At 42.9% G+C, this 17,565-nt stretch overlaps 1 protein-coding gene across 12 annotated transcripts in view; it reads left to right on the top strand.

Moving 5' to 3' along the window:
* The first annotated feature begins 1,549 nt into the window (after nucleotides 1–1,549).
* The window catches only part of MEF2C (myocyte enhancer factor 2C), a 141,549-nt gene continuing 125,533 nt past the window's right edge, over nucleotides 1,550–17,565 (top strand). For 11 of the 12 annotated variants that reach the window (XM_075526945.1, XM_075526955.1, XM_075526951.1 and 8 more), the window contains exons 1-2: nucleotides 1,550–1,587; nucleotides 12,128–12,226. The gene's annotated coding sequence lies outside the window, so the exon portion shown is untranslated. Of the gene's footprint in view, nucleotides 1,588–12,127; nucleotides 12,227–16,066; nucleotides 16,521–17,565 lie in introns of those variants that run through there. The other variant, XM_075526944.1, reaches the window with a different exon arrangement.

Raw genomic sequence — 17,565 nt, 5'->3', positions numbered from 1 at the left:
ATTTGGACTTTTTGAACGTTGTTTTTAATCTGAGAGCTGATAGGAGGCTTGAAATGAAACACAATTTTATCAAATATAATGAAAATGTAAGATCTTTATTACGACAGATACAAACCCCCAAGAACCAAGCTTCCACAAAGTACCTCCTGTATAATTATTAAATAAAAACACTTACTTATTCGGTACTCGGCTTTTAAACCCTGAATAAGAGAAGTACGTATTGAGAGAGAGGTACTTAAAACGTTTCCATGGATACAGGATGATGCCAATCAGGTCCATGTTTTTATCTGAAAGGGTGTCCCTGCAGAGACATGCAGCTTGGTGAGTGGTTGTTTATACAAGTAAGTAAATAGGAACCTTGTTTATTTTACAAAGAGCTCCTGACCCACACTTTTCTCATCACTTTTTTAGAAGGAAGGTTTTGCTCCTTTTAAACAGCATATTGTAGTAAAATACACACTTCGGCAATTTTTCCTTAAAGTTGTTTGAGTTTATGACAGTGTTCAAGCAGAAAATGGAGTATCTAGGTATGCTACTACCAATCCTGGCAAACCTATGTTGGCGACTCTTTTTTTTGTGGCAATTTGCAGACGCACTGATGCAAATTACATCTTTCTATTTAAATCACCAGAAGCCACTTCCAGGAAAAAAAAAAAAGCAAGGGGCAGACACAAATGATAAATACCCTTACCTTAATCCCATAAGGACAAGAACACCAAGTTTTGATCGCTTCTCTCGGAAGAGTCTCCATTTACTTAGCTCCCATTTTAAAAGTGGTTGGTTCCTAGATTCCCACCGTGTAAGTGCTACGAACATGTAATTTTGACATGCAGCCTCTCAACGCTGCATGCTTTCTAATTTTGGGAATGAGATTAATACCTCCTATTTGAGAGGTTTTAGTCTTCTAATATTTCTCTGGATAAAAAAGCACAATGAGTTAGTGAAAAGAAAGGCAATCAACTTTAATACTTAACACAGTGTAATAACCTGAACTGAAATATGTGTGTGCTGTATTTCCATTAAAAAAAGTTTCCTTCCAGCCACAATTAATAGAACAAAACCCCGTCTTGTTCAGAGATTATTCTTGGAATACTGCAATTTTAACATCTATGTAAAGGAGGAAAGTTTTTTGCCACGTGCAAGCAATTTGGCCTTCCTTCTTCTCGAAGAAGCGATTCCTGGATCAGACGACCGATCTGATATTTTCCATTCGAACGCGCAGCGTACTTTGAAGGGGGACGGCGATGCTGTGTTCGTTTGCCAGCGCTGACAAAGGTCTGTTTGTCAGTGATACCTTTTACAGCTAAATTTACTCGGGAGTGACAGAGGCAGGTGCCCCTTGGCCTGCCAGACACTTGCGCGCCCGCATCACGCAGCCTACAGGTCAACAACCAAAGGAGAAAAAGCCCGGGGCTGAGGAGGAGAGGGTGAGTGAGGCAAACACAACCCAAACTGGGGGGTTTCTCTTCAAAGCCAGCTGGTCTGGCTTTATTCTACAGGAATTTTTTTACCTGCCAGTTTGATCAACGAAGCCCTCAGCAGGTGCTGACGGGTACAACTTCCTGGAGAAGCAGAAGAAGGGCGCTGGTGAGTTTTAATAGAGAAAACGGTTAAAAAATGATTCTTAAGTCTTTGGAGTTGTTCTGCTTGCCGCAGCACGGGGTGATTCAGCTCCAGGCTCGTGGCTACGCCCGCAAAGCTTTCTTCAAGAGAAAGCAGATAAGCTTTGTAGCATGCTTCGCATTTTATTTGATACGGTGCTTGATTTTAGCTTCTGTTGCCAAGAAAAGTTTCTTGAAAGTGGCTGGGTATTTATAGGCAGTTTCTTTCAAACTGTTTCTACGAATCTGAATGGAAAGAACACAGAGGATTACATACAGTAACACCAGAAGCCAGACAGCACTGGGGGTGTACTCTGTGCCCCCCCCCATCTGCCTCCTTTAAAATAAATGAGTTATCCTGGTAATTTCCAAATAAATAGAAAGGCTGTGTTGTCTGTAGACTGTTCCTGGTATTCAGAGCTTCAGCGGACATTCCAGAGCCTTAGAAACTCCTTCTGAACATCAACATAAGGTTACTTCGTAATAAATAGGGGAGTGAAATTAACAGCTTTCCAGCATTTTACAAAACTCAGTAATCAAAGGATTATCACACAAAACTGTTGCCTTTCGCTACAGTGAAAAGGTAAATTACAAAACAGAGGCTACATGAGAGCACTTCTTGGCATGATGCTTTTTAAGGATATCATGAATTTACACAATTTTCCTTATTTTAAAACCACAAATTATGCCCGTGTGTGTATTCTTTAATTTGCGTAAGAGCTGGGAAACGAGACGAAGGGAAAAAAAAGATTTATTTTTCTAGAACAATAAGATTTCAATTAATGTGAAAATGTAGGAAAATGTGACCACATGTTAAAATAAATATTTTGGAGGGGAGAAAAGCATTTTTATTATGATTTCTATTTCAAGAACTCATTCTTTTAACTTTATTTCACAGTATTCATTACAAATTGTTGTGTTAAATTGAAAACATTTATTTAAGCAAGTAAACAGACAGAAAACTTGACCATATGAATCTTTTTGAGTAAACAGATTCCATATTCACAACTCACATGCACACCATAGAAGACGCTAATGGGAGAAAGAAAGGAATCATACGTCAATATACAGTTAGACTGTTTCTGTACTGGATATTCCCCGTGTGTCAAAATAAATGATTTATCAGCAGTGGATAGCCTAAGATTAGGCTGAATAATAATACCTGAGGCCCCTTTAAACATCCCTGATCTGTGATATTTTTTCAGCTAGGCTGCTTGGTGTGGGACCAGTACAGTTGACAGGGAACTCCAGCCTCGGCAGAGGTAGATCAAGCCTTAATCCTTGTCCGTTTTCTTCATTTTGGGAGACAAGAAAAGCGCAGCAGAGGTTATTTTTGTTTCTGGAATGTGCTACATGAAAATAATCACAATTTTGTTTGCTGCAAGAATATCCTACTGTACGTGAGAATAAAAGACCAGTAGAACAAAACATTACTAGAAAAAGTATAAAGTAAACCTCTAAATATGAAAGATATTTTCTCGGATGAAGTATGAAACATAAAACTAAACAAAAACCCCAAAACTAGAGCTGCCTTTAAACTAAGCAATGCCTGTAAAACATCGCTGTTTCATGCATAACATTTGTAATGTATGGAAACCAAATCCCCTAAACAGCCATTAAAACCAAGCACTGTTAAATCCGAAGACAGTAAATAGTAACGGCAGTCCCTAGAGTTAACTAGACGTTGTACATGCTACACTAACCAAGAAAAACATATAGCCTTTGGTTTAGAGCCTTTAATTCTGTATACTGTAAGTTCGTCAGCATTTTACTGTATTGATTTTAAAGGCTCAGAAACAGTAATTAATGTGACAAACTCCTGGATAATTTCACGAAATTCCAATTAAGTTAATCTGTATTTCACTGCATTTGGGGAAAAGAGTATTTTGTAAAATAAAACTTCAGTACAGAATGTTTTACTTTTCTAGAAAAAGACTGTTTAATGTTGCAAAAGGTGGAGATTACACACTAGATAATTTATACCACTAAACTTAAATGAGTGCCTTTTGTTGGTCTTTCTGTTTCGTATTTTTCTCATCATCAGACTTAAGCACATTACGTGAAAATCTAAAATATTCCTATTATTAATGAAATACTGAGAGATCAAGAAATAGGAAAACCTTATTTAATTCACTGAAGCTTTACTACGATTTCAGTTACAAACAGAATCAGCCCTAAAATGCCTGGTACACTCATTTATTTCCGTACCAGCTATTCCCCATCAACTAAGAGGTCTGTTGCCTGTTTTGTAAACTAGGGCAGTTTATTCTACAAGTATCTTTTTATCTCTTTTATTTTGAAAAGCTACAGTCTAGCTCAGCTTTCAACCACATGTTTGTCTTTTCCAATATATCCAAGCTTTAGTGTCAGGAAGACATCTATATTAGTTATTCCATAGTGCGTGTAAATATAAAATGGGATTTAACCACAAAGCTCTGGCAAAAATTGCAATTTAATGACTCTATGTTGTGTTCTTCAAAAGTTAATTCAGGGCTTTTCATACAGTGTTACATGGTATTTTCAAAGCATATCATGCCTTCTTCTTTCACTTACACTAGTGAAAATTGGGCACTTTCCACCGAAGGCAATGAAGTTGCATTTAAAAGTTAGATAAGACGATGAACTGCCTGATAAAAATTAGGGAGGAAAAGTAGGATGAATTGGCTTAATTACTGCTTCCTATATGAGCATTTAAATTTTCTATTTTATATTTCTATTATAAATTTAAGGGGTGTGTGTATATATATATACACACCTGTGTATATAAAGTCTGTGTGTGCATGTACATATATATAAGTATGTCTATATACACTTTAAATTTATAATTATTTTTCCCTTGGTACAGTAAGCAAAATCTTCTTCTGCAAAATATATATAACTTTCTTCGTGGACTTTTATTAATTCATTTTTTTGTTCAAAAACTCATTGGTTATTGGTCTGAGACCATCCCCCTGAAAATCAAAGAAACACGTACACATTAGGAAGCAGGGGAGAATTCTCCTCCTTGCCAGTCCACTGGCAACGTACGGAGCCGCTGCCTCGCCTGGGGTCTTCACCACCCCTGAGCTGTTGCAGGGGCTGCACAGGGGTGGTGAAGACGGTGTTGCAGACGGACTGCTCTGCAGCCGCTCCCCACCCCTGCACCCCACTGCGGCCCATTCCCATGTGAAGACACCCCCGGCATTCCCATACCACTCCCAACGCCTGCTCGCAGCTCCTCCCTGCTATCCCATTTCAAAAATGCTGTTGCACTGTACAGTTCACCATAAACAAGGTAATGAGGACTGGCCTTGCAGCATATCCCTTGGCACAATGTACACATACATAAACAGTTACCCGAGTCATCTTCTCCAATGAAAGCACTAACAATTTATTGCATAGTTAAATTGGGGTTTGTTCCTTTGAAAGCAACTAGCATTATGAGGCAAGTTCTGAAAGCACCACTTCAGAAATTTTCCATAAAGACAAAAGCAACAGCGCATTATACGCGTAACTCAAAAGGCACTGGATTCTAAATCAAGTTCAATAAATACAGCTTACAAAGGATAAACATATAGATTTAAGCTAAGGTATACTAGTTTGCTGGAAGCATGTAAAATAACTGCACAGAATGAATGAAACAGCAATTACTGCTTCATTCTTAAATATATATAGTAATGCTAGTTCTACATATATACTTAAAAGTTGTGCTCACAGCATACTAAGTTCAATCTAATGTTAACATAGCCGATGCACTGTACCGTGAAAGATGACAACATCTGTCAGGGCAAAAAATTAAAAGCTGAATAGTATGATACCCAGCTGCTAAGGATTAATTGGGCAAAACAAACCTCTCTGTATCTGGGTTGCTTGGGTTTTGGTTTGGTTTTTTTTAATTAAAAAAAAGCTCTCCCCCAGTAATTTTCATCTCTCTCTACTTTCTTTTATCGCTATACCAATAATGATACAGAAGTACACAAAACTGATGGTTCCTACAGTTTTTGCTATAGATATCTGCAGCATTCATTATTTCGTCTTTGCTTTCTTAAGTGGCAGCAGGCTATTCTCTATCTAATATAACTATATGCAAATAGCCCTTTCCCCAGTATCAATCCATCTCCTGAGTTTGAAATTATTGTAGAAGAATGCTTGGTTATAACAAATTAATATCGTGTGCAATAATTATAAAAATTAATGAAGAGTCTACTAATGTTGAGAAAAATAGAAGAGATTGTGAAATAATCTACTTGTATATCAGGAGACAGTTCCTACCCTTGAAAAGATATGGCTATCCATTTAATTACGTGTCCTTGCACTGACTGACTTCATTAACCATTCAGTCCTCAACCACTATGCTTTTGATAGCACTTTAGATCCTAGGCACATACAACCTCGCTGAAATGAGATTTTGGGTGGAATTGTTCATCAGAAATATGAGGGAACTGGCTCCCACTTAGGGCAAAGAAGCACTTGTTCCTTGGCTCCTGGGAGAAACTATTCCCTAAATAGTTTCAAAACTGCTGGGTTTAACCTGCAAAAGGATGCAGGAACTCCTCACTGAATCTCACGTTAATCCAGAAATTCTTAACCTGTCTACCCCCATTAGTGACAGTCCTTCTTAAATTATTTCTGCCCACATACCTTTTGCCCACTCTTCACCCTACCTGAATATCTAGACCCCAAAAGAGCTCACTTAAGAGCTAGAAAATCTCGTAACTCCCTTCCAAATATATACCTGTTCCCCAGCCCTTGCTCCTGTATCTGAGTCACAGCCAAGAGGACTACTAAGTCATGTCCAGAGATATTACCAGAAAGGAGCTTTATAGCACAGACCCTCAGACTGCTGTAGATCTAAAAGGTAAAGACAAAGGCTAGTGCCGCCATAATATATGTATTTAACCGTTACTGAGAGTTTAAAAATGGAGAGGGTAACAACATAGTCGATGGGTCAGTTCAAGAGGTTTCAATACTTATTTGCTTGGAGATTAACTGGTTAATAAAAATAGAACTGAAGTTGTCTCTGTATGGTCCTTATTTGCCTGACAAAAATAACAACCCTCAATTTCAGAAACTTCTTCCATTTAGTGACCAGGTTTCCTCTCCTTTAACCCTGTCAGTGTAGCTATCTGTAAAGTCATAGCTGAAATCAGATCTTGCTGGTCTGATTGGTGCAGCCTTGCAGAACATAACAGACCAGAAATGGGGACTTAAATCTGTCCATACCATACAGGAGCTGTGCAAAGATGCTCAAACTAGATCATACGACAGCAACAATAACTTCAGATGAAATACATCTAAACCAAAGTACATATCCAAACATGACCTCTGAGGCTTAGTTTCCTTTTAACCTTGGTAATATCAACTTTTTAAAGTGCTTCCATGGGAAGAGTTATAACCAATGACATCACAGCTGGAGGCTCATGGAAGTTTTAATATAGACGAACATAAGTGGCACAAGCACATCTAAAAGCTGACCCAACTATTGTGCAATTACATTTTACAGCCACAGAGGTTACAAGTTCTTCTTCACTTATCAACAAGAGCTGTCAACCTTCAAAAGGCCTCTCTAAACCATCTAATAAAAGTTTTATATTAATTATTGTTTTGATAATAGAAATAGTAGTATTACAGCAGCACTTAGAAAACACATTTATGGATCAAAGCTTGTGTTTGGAGCTGTACAAATGCAAAACAAAAACATGAATTTAGCACCAAAGAGTTTACAAACACTCAAAAACAGTGCATTTGCTCAAAATGTCCAGAGAATAAGCTATTACTTCTTGATATCAGCATGATATCAAGCATATCTGTATAAAACAGTTTGTCAACAGCACCTTTATCCCCTCATTCCATGCACTAATCTATTGCTATTGTATTCAATACTCAATTTATGTCGCAAATATCATACAGCATACTCTGTTACAACAGGCAGGATGACTGACCTTTAAAATTTGCATATCATTTACTCCAACTTTGGTTCCAGAAAGTGGTATGCAATCTGAAATAGAGGCAAATTGAAACAGCCAAGAAGCTGGGTGCTTATCTAAAATATATCTCAAAGTCTAGTCTGGAAAACTCCTGAGAACTGGGTTTCTCCAAAAAAAAAAAAAAAAAGGCATTTCCTATTCTAGTTGGGAATACCGTAACAGCAGCCTTTCATGTGGTACGTCGGAATCTGCATCTGTAGCCAGGACAGGGAACCATAGTGGCCTTCAGCAACAGGAGATGAAGTTGACCAATGTTCTTCTATCCTTAGAACAGGTTTGATTTGAATTTTGTTTGAATTGTGGCTAGGGGTCTATCCAAAACAAATCTCTACTTTGCCTGGCCCTCAAAATTACCATGTATTTCATTGTCTACACAGATGCAGATGCTGATCTAATTTGTAGCAGCTGCAGAATACTTAATTAAGCCTTTTCTGGCCATCTATATGGCTGTCTGCTTCTGTATCCCATCATCACGCAGTGCAAGATAGACAAATGCTTGAGTGTCACACAACTACCAAAGGGGTGCAATCATATTTTTTGTTTTGCGTTCTGCGTTTTTTGGCAAAATATCTGAAAATATCACAATACTTTAGTCAGGCAATTCCATTTCAGGAAAAGAGAAGGAATGCACAGCCTAAAAAAAGCCTTCCCCCTCTCCCCCAACCTTTCCCAAAATGAAAGGGGATCACAGGGAGATTCTCTTTATTCAGTTGGGGGCAATCACATGGCCAAACAAATGTAGTGGCAGGAATGAGAAAGGTGGTCCTTACTTAAAATGCTAGTTCCAAAACTTAATTTCTGGGAGCCTTTCTTCTTGGAGTGAAGTAGAGGGAATGGTCCTAGCAGAAACTTCCTTTTGAAATGACCAGTTAACGGTGAAGAGGCTTAAACCTTCTAAAGCTGCATAAATTAACAATGAAATATAAAGTTATCTTCCTCTGCACCAAGTCTAGAGGCTGGGTGAGATACCAGAAGATAGATAAAGATTTTTAAGATAGGGACCCCCAGCGCTGTACTTTGCAGTGGGCAGGAACCTACCTGATCCCTTCCACAAATTCAAGCGGCCCTACAGCTGCTCTGATTTAGTCTCTGTCTGGACATTGGCCCTTCAGAACAAAGTCACCAAAGCACAGCACGTCTCCCTCCAGCGTGCTCTTCTGTATTAGCGACCGAGCTGATTAGTAAAGGTATTGTATTTCTCGGGCGACGGCTGTTTAATAATCTAGGTAGACTTTAATCACAGTTGCATTAAACCATAAAATAAATTACACTTCCACCAAATGCCTTGCTTTTTTTAAAAAAATCTAATGTTTCTGAGGCATCTGAAGATGCAGAATAATCAGACTGATGAACAGCAGTTCATGAAAATGATAACGTTTCCAAAATTATTCTTCAAATACATTTCTGTACTTAAACCCTATTAAGATGGGGAATTGATTCCAAATTTCCACTCTAAGCTCATATTTGATCTATTTTTGTATTTTTGCATAGGAAAAAAGCCCATTTAGCTTGAAATTTCACCTAATTAACTTTATGTCAGAAGAGACTGGGGTGGGGGGGAACTGAAACTAGTTCCTGAGCTTTTGAGTTTGTCTGAGACTAAAGGTTTGCTTGCTGATATCTGACTAGCACTGATGAACTTCAAAACCCTCGATACATTTCTTCCATGCAAGTCTAGACTCACATTTTTGGAGTCCCTAAATCTCAATGGGGGAGAGGTTAGTAGGTTAAATTCTTCCTTCAGTTACGCTTAAGTAAGATCACTGACTACAAGTATTGTCCCCCTAAAATATAAACGTGTATATATAAACTATATGCATTTGCTGGAACATTGTCATAGGATGACGAGGACATTTGAATATCTTACAGAGAGACAGTGGCTGGTACAAGAATTGGAGTTACAGCATATTCAAAGATTAATTCTGAGGCAGGAATAGGATCTGGGTGGCCACTGACATAGGGCCGAGCTTCCATTTTAGGGTCTCGTTTGAAACCTATCAGAGTGCATTGGATTTCAATAGACTTCAGGGGACTTCGGATGCGGTGCATGAGCTCCACAGCATCCCCGTTCCACGCCAAGCACACAATTCAACGTTTCTATAGCTGTTAACTCCTTCAGATGCAAATTCAGGCTCATTTTCAAACAAATGACAGACCTTAAGTATTAGTTTCTTTCTAAAAAGCATATGTGGCAAACAAAAAGAGTGGGTATCACTAGCTCCAGATCTGATTCTAATATTTGTGTTGTCATTCACCAAGTAATAAATACTATTTTTACACTTTTAGGACAATTTTAGTAATAGCTAATCTTTGAATGAAAACATATTTGTCTACGAAGAAGTTACCTCGTATCTCTAGCTTTAAAACACTGTTAAAAAAGAAACAAAACACATTACAGTAAAAAAATTCTTAGATAAAAATAATCTTTGGACAACTGTTTATGAGATATTTAAAGGACAATATCAACTTGCAAACTACGGTTTCAGAAACTGCCTTTTGTAACAACGAAACACTTCAGATTACTAGAACTGGATCAATTTAGCAAAACAAACAAACCCCCTTTTCATTGTTGACTTAGTGCATTTGGCAGCCTTTTTCCCTCTACAATCAGTCTCTTCCCTGCAAAGGCCCTTGAAAATATCAGCAAGGGGGCATGAAAAAAACTCACTTTTTTAAAAAAGCGGGCGTTGAAAAAACAACTTTCCTAAAGCCTGGAAAGTAACAGATAATGCCCCAGACTAGCCTACCTCCAAGCTCCCCATAGAGACCTGAAACACAATTTACGCCATCTTTCCAGACACTGCTACACCCTCTCCCGCCACGGCCGCAACGCACGCTCACGCGTGGCCTGCTAGACATGGCGCAGCCTCCCGCCAGGCCCCTTCCCAGCATCAGCCATCTGCTCCTTCAGCTTGACCAGCCTCGGCCCTGCTGGGTGCTCCATGTCTGCGTACCGCACCCCTCCCTGCAGACCTCTGCACCCCTGGCTCCCCACCACCTCACCCAGCCTGGCCCCCGGCACCATGGTTTGCACCCCGAGGCCCTGCCGGCACCGCAGGACTTTGCAGACTGTACTTCAGTCTCCCCAACACTCATTTATTCATTATTGGAGAGGTGGGCAACGTGCTGCAAAGGCCGTGAACGACTGCGGAGGGGCCCGATGGGGACAGCACTGCGGGGAAATCGGGCTGCCGCTCGCTTCCAGCCTTTTCCAGAGCCAGCCTTCGGCCGGGACTTCCTACCCCTTCGCTACTCCCGTCTTGTTTTAAATAGCCGCCGCCTCACGGGGCTTTCGCTGCCGCTCTCCAACCGCAGCGGGACCGCTGCGCTTCCCTCCCTCCCCAGGACCACCCGCTCTCGCGCTAACCGGCGCCCGGCCGAACTTGCACCAACCCCCCGCCGGCCTCAGCGCCTTCCCGCGGAAACGGGGAGAATGAAGAGGAGGAGGAGGAGGAGGAGGAGGAGGAGGCGGCGGCGGCGGCAGCGGCAGCAGCGGCAGCGGCAGCGGCGGCGGCTGCAGCAGCAGCAGCAGCAGCAGCACCTCGGCACCGCTGGAGCGCCTCCGGGGGCCGCGCACCGGCCGGCACCGCCCCGCCGGCCGCCCCCGCACACACGTGGCAGCTTACCTCCCCGGAGGGCCGGGCCGGGGCCGGGGCCGAGGCCGAGGCAGCCGAGCCGAGCCGAGCCGGGCCGGGCCGGGCCGGGCCGGGCCGGGTCGGGCCGGGTCCCGCAGCCGGACGCCGCCGCCGGGGTCTCAGGCGGTGCCCGCGCGGGGGCGGGGCGGGCGCGCGGCGACCGTTGGGCCGCGCTGCCTGAGGAGATGGCGGCCGGTGGCGAACCTGCGGCTGCCGTGCCCGCCCGGCCAGCTCCAGCGAGCGGGACACCCCAGCCCCTAGAAATCAATAAGTAAATAAACGAAGAGAAGCCCGAGGCAACGTGTGTCCAGGGTGCGAGGGGTCGGGGCAGAGACGGGAGCGGTCGCCCCTCCAGACCAAGTTGTTCGCCCGGGTCTCGGGGGGGACCCGAGGCCACAGCCACAGGTGCACAGAAACAGGGGCGTTTGGGTTAAAAAAGGTTCTCCCAGTGTTGCCTTCCTCGAGGCAGAGCCGAGGAGGTACGTCCCTGGGTGGTGGCACAGCATCCAGCTGTCCCTAAAAGAAAGAAGAAATGAATATGCCAAACTTCAACATTTTAGCGTTTGGCCCGGACTTTTAAATTGGCATTTATTAAACAATGAGACAGCCGCATTTTCCAAACTGCACGTAAAAGCACAAATAATCTTCTAAGTACCAACTGGAGGATGAGTACAGTCCAAGATCAATAGTTTTGTAATTTTATTGATAGTGTAGCATCCCTAAGGTAGGATTCAGATGGAGTTTATTACAGCTTCTGAAAACACCAAGTTACTTACAAGTGATATTCCTCTTAGGCCTAAGTGCACATCAGTAAAGACTCGTATTCTTTTTATAGAAATTGTTTCATAAATCTCTTTAAATATATTTAAGTACTGCAGGTTTGCATTTTAATAATACACTACTTTTGTGCTTTTAAACATCTAAGGTGCCGAACAAGAATTGTAAACTGTGAAGTAACTACTATGGGGAAGATTAAGTAAAGCATTGGAGGCGGATGATTTTGACAATAAAGAGGGTGTATGTGGTGAGTGTTTTAATATTTATTGCATTTAATATTACAAAGTACTATTTATTGTTTTCAGATTTAATGTTAAAAGCAAAGCCTGGAGAGCAAGCTCTGCTGTGTTATGTTGTTACAGGTACACCTGTGACAAAGGCTTTCTGTAACAGTTGCTTGGTGTGTATAGCACCATTTTAGTAATGGCATGCCATTTTCTTTAAAGTTCATATGTCAGCTGTGCCTACCTTGCAAATATTTTTTTGCAATTAAATGATTTTGAGAAGAATCACGTACATTTCAGCGTTTAAATTGTGCTCCTGGAATATATATCCTATTATCTTTGAAATTATCTGAGTTTACATCTTTTGTTCATTATAAAAGCATACGGATTGAGGGAATATTCTGAATGAATGAAGAACAAATACAGTACTGTTGAATAATCTTGTGGGGTAGATTAATCTATAGCCTCGATTTCTCTCAGGGTGGGTTGCTGTGGCAACCGCCCCAGCTCACTTTAAAATCATTTTGTAAAGCTCACTTCAAGCGCTTGCACCCAGCGTGGGCCAAGTTTAAAAGCAGCCAGACATGGGAAGAAGTGTTATACTGGGTTGCTCTTACAAGATAGGGAGGTGGTGGAAGAGAGCGAGGCGTGGAGTGGAGTGGGGTTGAGCAGAACTTTAAACAGAAAATAGAAACCATGCCACCCCAGGGTTAAGACGCAAAGGGGGTGGATCATTTCATAGTAACCTTACTGCTTTTCAGTTTAAGCGCCATTAAAAGGTGTAAGCTGGCAATCTCATTTCTCCTAAGGGAAAGATATGTTCTGCATCCACAAAAGAACAAAAATGGACTTTGATAATCATCTTCAAAGGAAATGTTACCTTGAGATAATCACACTTGTAAGGGAAAGAGATACTTGGATACACACTTCACTCTTTGATAAAACTTTGGAGATCTGATTTTATAATTACTACGTTTTGACTGATGTCTCATTGTTTAAAACATTGCATGCCTCAGGTGGGAGATTAAGAAAAAAATAATTTTATCAGCAGACCTACACACGACCTGTGGACAGCAAAAAAGAGTAGATTTGAGTCTCGTGCCAGAGATTTGAAAAGGGTGCATTTGTGGAGCATCAGTACAAGTACAGACACCAGAACAAAGGTTTTCCACTGTTTGAAATTATTCCAGATTTTAAAATTAAATGCAGCAAAAGAGAGAAAAAAATCCTAAACACTTCAAAAGATACTGCATAAATTCATGCCTTATCTAACCCTGAGTGAGAAAGCCTGATCCCTCCCCTCATATCTGGTTGTCCATCTAGCATCTGAACCCTGTTTTAAAAATCGAGGTGTCCTTTACATGGATTTGATGAATTGTACCCGTGACAAAAACTTGGCATGGCTTTAAGGTACTCCAGTATGTGAAGGTCACAACTATTTAAAGATTAGGCCACAAGTGCCCACACGGAGGTGTAGTAGATGTGCCAAGCTGATGTATACTTTTATTTTCTGAAATACTTGCCTACTCTAATAATTGCTTTCAAGATACGACAGTGCTCGTGTTCTGTCTTGCCAGTTGAAGGGCTGTGTTACCAACTAGCCAGAAACCTAAAAACTTACATACCCTGCACAAAATAAAGCAGATGACAGTCATTTTCAATTAGAGCACAAAAGTGTGAAGTCTTAACACAGTTTCCTATTTTTTGCCACTAAGAAAATATGAATATTACTAGATAGTTGGGTGCCGTGCTGGGAGACCAAAATTGTCTGCGGAAGAGGCATAGCAAGGGTACAACCCGTGTGACTGTTGCATACTTCTTTCCTGCTGCACTTCATGCCAAACCTGAGGCTGAGAAAGTATTTCTTCCCCGACATTACTTGGGCTCTGCTGCTGACACTGCTGAGCATATATGCCCCTTGCCACCATATACAACATGCTTGGCTCGTGTCTGGCTGCCTGGTGGCTCTAGGCACATCAGTATTACTGTTATTGTTGTTGTGGGTGCATTTATAGCCTGTAACTGTCTGTCTGTTGAGAGTTGTCCACTCTATCTAAATCTCACCAAGACAGAGTAGGACATGGTGAGACCCGAAGTCACTGAAGGGTATTCTCTAGGGATCTGCGTAGAGAGCAATTGCAGCGTGCTTGTTACAGCTGCCTTGGCTTCGTTTTGCTCTGACCGTGCTTTGAGCATCCATGTTTCAAGAAGTACAGTTGAATTGAAAAGGCATTTACTCACTGTCAAATACGGGACTTTGGAAGTAGGTCAGTGGCCCAATGAGATGTTTATAGGGGAAAAGACTGAGAGACCAAGGACTGGTACTAAAACAAACCAAATATGTGTTTATCACTGTTGTTTGAATTCAGTCGTTTGGTTTTATCACGCGTGGTGTTCCTATTCCCAGTACCTTAATCTATCATAACAATAATGGGCTGTGCCTCTATAAACTCCCTTGCTGCTCTCGAAGGATCGTAAAAGTTGGCCGTCTACAGAGAAATTAGAAGAAGTATCTGCAAAGTCCAATTGTGCTCACAAATTATTGCACGTGCTTAATTTGGATTCACGCCCCCATACAGTACAGTCCTTCCAGTCCGGTTTTAAAAGCAAATGAACCTACCAAAAAAAAAAAAAAAACGTCCTGTCCTTTTAGACAGCGTGCTGGTCGTCTGCCTTTCTGTGGGTGAGTCTGACGAGAGACCGTCTCCGGCAGCCGGCCGTGACTGGGACCCGTGCGAGGAGTCGAGCGGGGCTTGATCTGGCCAGCGTTCCTCTCTGGGGAGGGTGGTGCTGCCCCAAACTTCGCCATCCGCACGGCTCCTGCGCGGCGCGCCGGGGGCAAGCCGCCCGCTGCGGGACACCAAGCGGGAGCCGGGGCTGCTTAGCAAAGGGAGGGCTGCGGAGAAGGAGCCCGGCGACCGCGCAAGGGGCTGGGGCGGGAGATCGGCGGGGGGGGGGGGGGGCGAATGCCGCGGGGCCGCAGCCCCGCTCCGCTCGGCGGGGGCGGCGCGGGGGTCAGCGGCCCCCGCGCTGCCGTGACAGGGGCGATGGCCGCGGGTCCGCTGCCCCGCTCGGCGCCCTCCCCTCCCGAACGACCGCCCGAAACCGCCCCGGGAGGCGTCGGGGCAGAGCGCGACGGCGTCTGCCCGCGGGGCGCGGGCACGGCAGGCTTGCCCCAGGCAGGGACGCCTCACAGCCCCGCCGCCCCGCAGCTCCCCGCACGCCGCCCCGCTCCCGGCCGCCGCTGCGGGCAACCGGGCGGCCCTGCCCGAGCTGCCCGGCCGCGGCGTGCGGCGCTGGGGCTGGCCGCGCCGGCGCCGGGGCGGGCTGGGCGCTGCTGCCGGCCCTGGCAGCGACCCTGCCGCCCTCCCGCACCGACGGTACCTCGGCGGAGGGGGGGAGGTACGCGCCGGCTCGCCGCGTTGTCTTCGCTCGGTATAATAAGGGATTGTCATTAGGTTTGCGTGTGGCAGATGCCATTACCCCCACCGTAAAACTAAAATTAGCAAAATGTCAGGAATGGAAAGATTGATTCACCCAAGATGCAATTATCATTTAAAAAGTGCTTGATTGAGGTGCTGATGTTCGGTGATTTATTCTGCATACCATATACATAATTAAAGTAGTGTAGTGGAGTAATTTATCAATCTAGTTTAGACTAGAGGGGCAAGGAAGGGAGCTGCTGCCGCTGCTGCTGCTCTATGTTTGTTTTATTAAAACGCTTTCGGGATCTGATCCCGCCCCCTTTTTGCAAGAGTGAAACTGATTATTTCTCCAGCTCGGGAGGAGAGAGTCATTCGTTTGGGATTGTGGGAGAGAGAGAGAGAAATAGAGACGCGGAGAAGGAGAAGAAAAGGGAGGCAGAGGGAGCGAAGCAGAAAAGGACACCTCATCAGGCGTGTAGTTCGAATCCCTTCCTCGCCTCCCCCTTCCCCTCCGCGATGTTACAAAGGCTGTGAGCTGCTCGCCTTTTCCCATTCGCCTGCTGTCACTTCCTTCCTGGACGCTTTCAGGACGAGTCCGGTTACTTTTAATCCGACCAGCAGCTCAGCCACTTTCTCCTCCTCCACGCTGCACACACGCACAGGCGCGCACACACACACGCACACGCACACACACACACACACACCCCAGACGTCTTCTGGCTGCTTATTGGATTGACTTTGAAGGTTGTGTGTGTGATTCAAGGAGGCTGCATGTTGAACCAGGTGGTGAATATTTAAGGCTGGAAGAAGTAAAGGGATTTTTTCTTTTTCCTATGAAAGGAAAATATCTCAAGGACTAGTCTGATCATCCAAACAGCTAAATGTTTATAATGTAAGTACATGTGAAATTCAGCATCGGAATAAAATATAGTGGGCATGGTACGAGAGCCCTATGTACATTTCCTATTGCATTTGAAGAATGTATCAGTCATTGTATGCGGACTGGGGTTGAGGTTGCTTGCAGACTTTTTGAGTGTATGATTGCACTGTCAGTTGCTTAAAAGTAACTTTTTAGACAAGTAACATAGTTAAATCACTGTCTAGTAAATTATTGCTGACTTGTCTCTATCAGTGTCTTCAGTGTTTAAACTTTGATTAAGTTAGTTTACATCATTTGTGTGCTTGATACTGTGAGGTGTTCGAAGCTTACTTGATCTGAATAGTTCACCAAATGCTATGACCTTGTAGTACTTGCACCCTGATTTATCAGACTAAGGAAACAATCCAGTTTGAGTGAAATGCTCTTAAACTTCATTGTATCACAGGCTCGTCAGTTCTGGAGTTTAGGTAATGCATGCTTGCAAGTGTTTGACTTTGTGCACCTTCCATTTGAATACTTAACATTTGAGATGGAAAGACCCCTTGCACTGATGTGGGAATTCAAGTCATGGGCTGCAAACCTCTTTTGGAATAGTATGCTTTGGTCTTTACATAGTACTTTGAGTATTCTTTACATTTTTTAACACAAGGGAGTCGAGCTAATCAGCATTGCAAAACTGGCTGGTTTAGTTGCAGTACAGTTACCTACAGGCTAAGATAAAGTTTAATGTAAATGAGAGACTTATAAGACTATTGGTGCATTATGTAACTGTAATACTTAGTGTTTCACATAAAACTTAGTGTGACCTTCTGTCAGCTTGAAAAAGAAAACAAGTGTAAAGACAAGCTAATAATTCTTTTTCTCAAAAAGAAAAAGCAGCACAATGCAAAACAAAACTTAATGAATCATTGTGGGAACCTAAGCATTGTCTTTTACTGAAGAGTTCTATTTTCTTTATTGTATATAACAATTATTGTTAGCAAATACCTGTATCCTGAAATTAAATACTGTAATACACAACTTCAGACTAAAGATCTGAGAGAATTAAGCAGAGAAA

The sequence above is a fragment of the Mycteria americana genome, chromosome Z (assembly GCF_035582795.1).
Source record: "Mycteria americana isolate JAX WOST 10 ecotype Jacksonville Zoo and Gardens chromosome Z, USCA_MyAme_1.0, whole genome shotgun sequence".
In the NCBI taxonomy this organism is placed as follows: domain Eukaryota; kingdom Metazoa; phylum Chordata; class Aves; order Ciconiiformes; family Ciconiidae; genus Mycteria; species Mycteria americana.
Note: the sequence above shows the minus strand (reverse complement) of the source record. Positions and strands in the feature narration are given on the sequence as shown.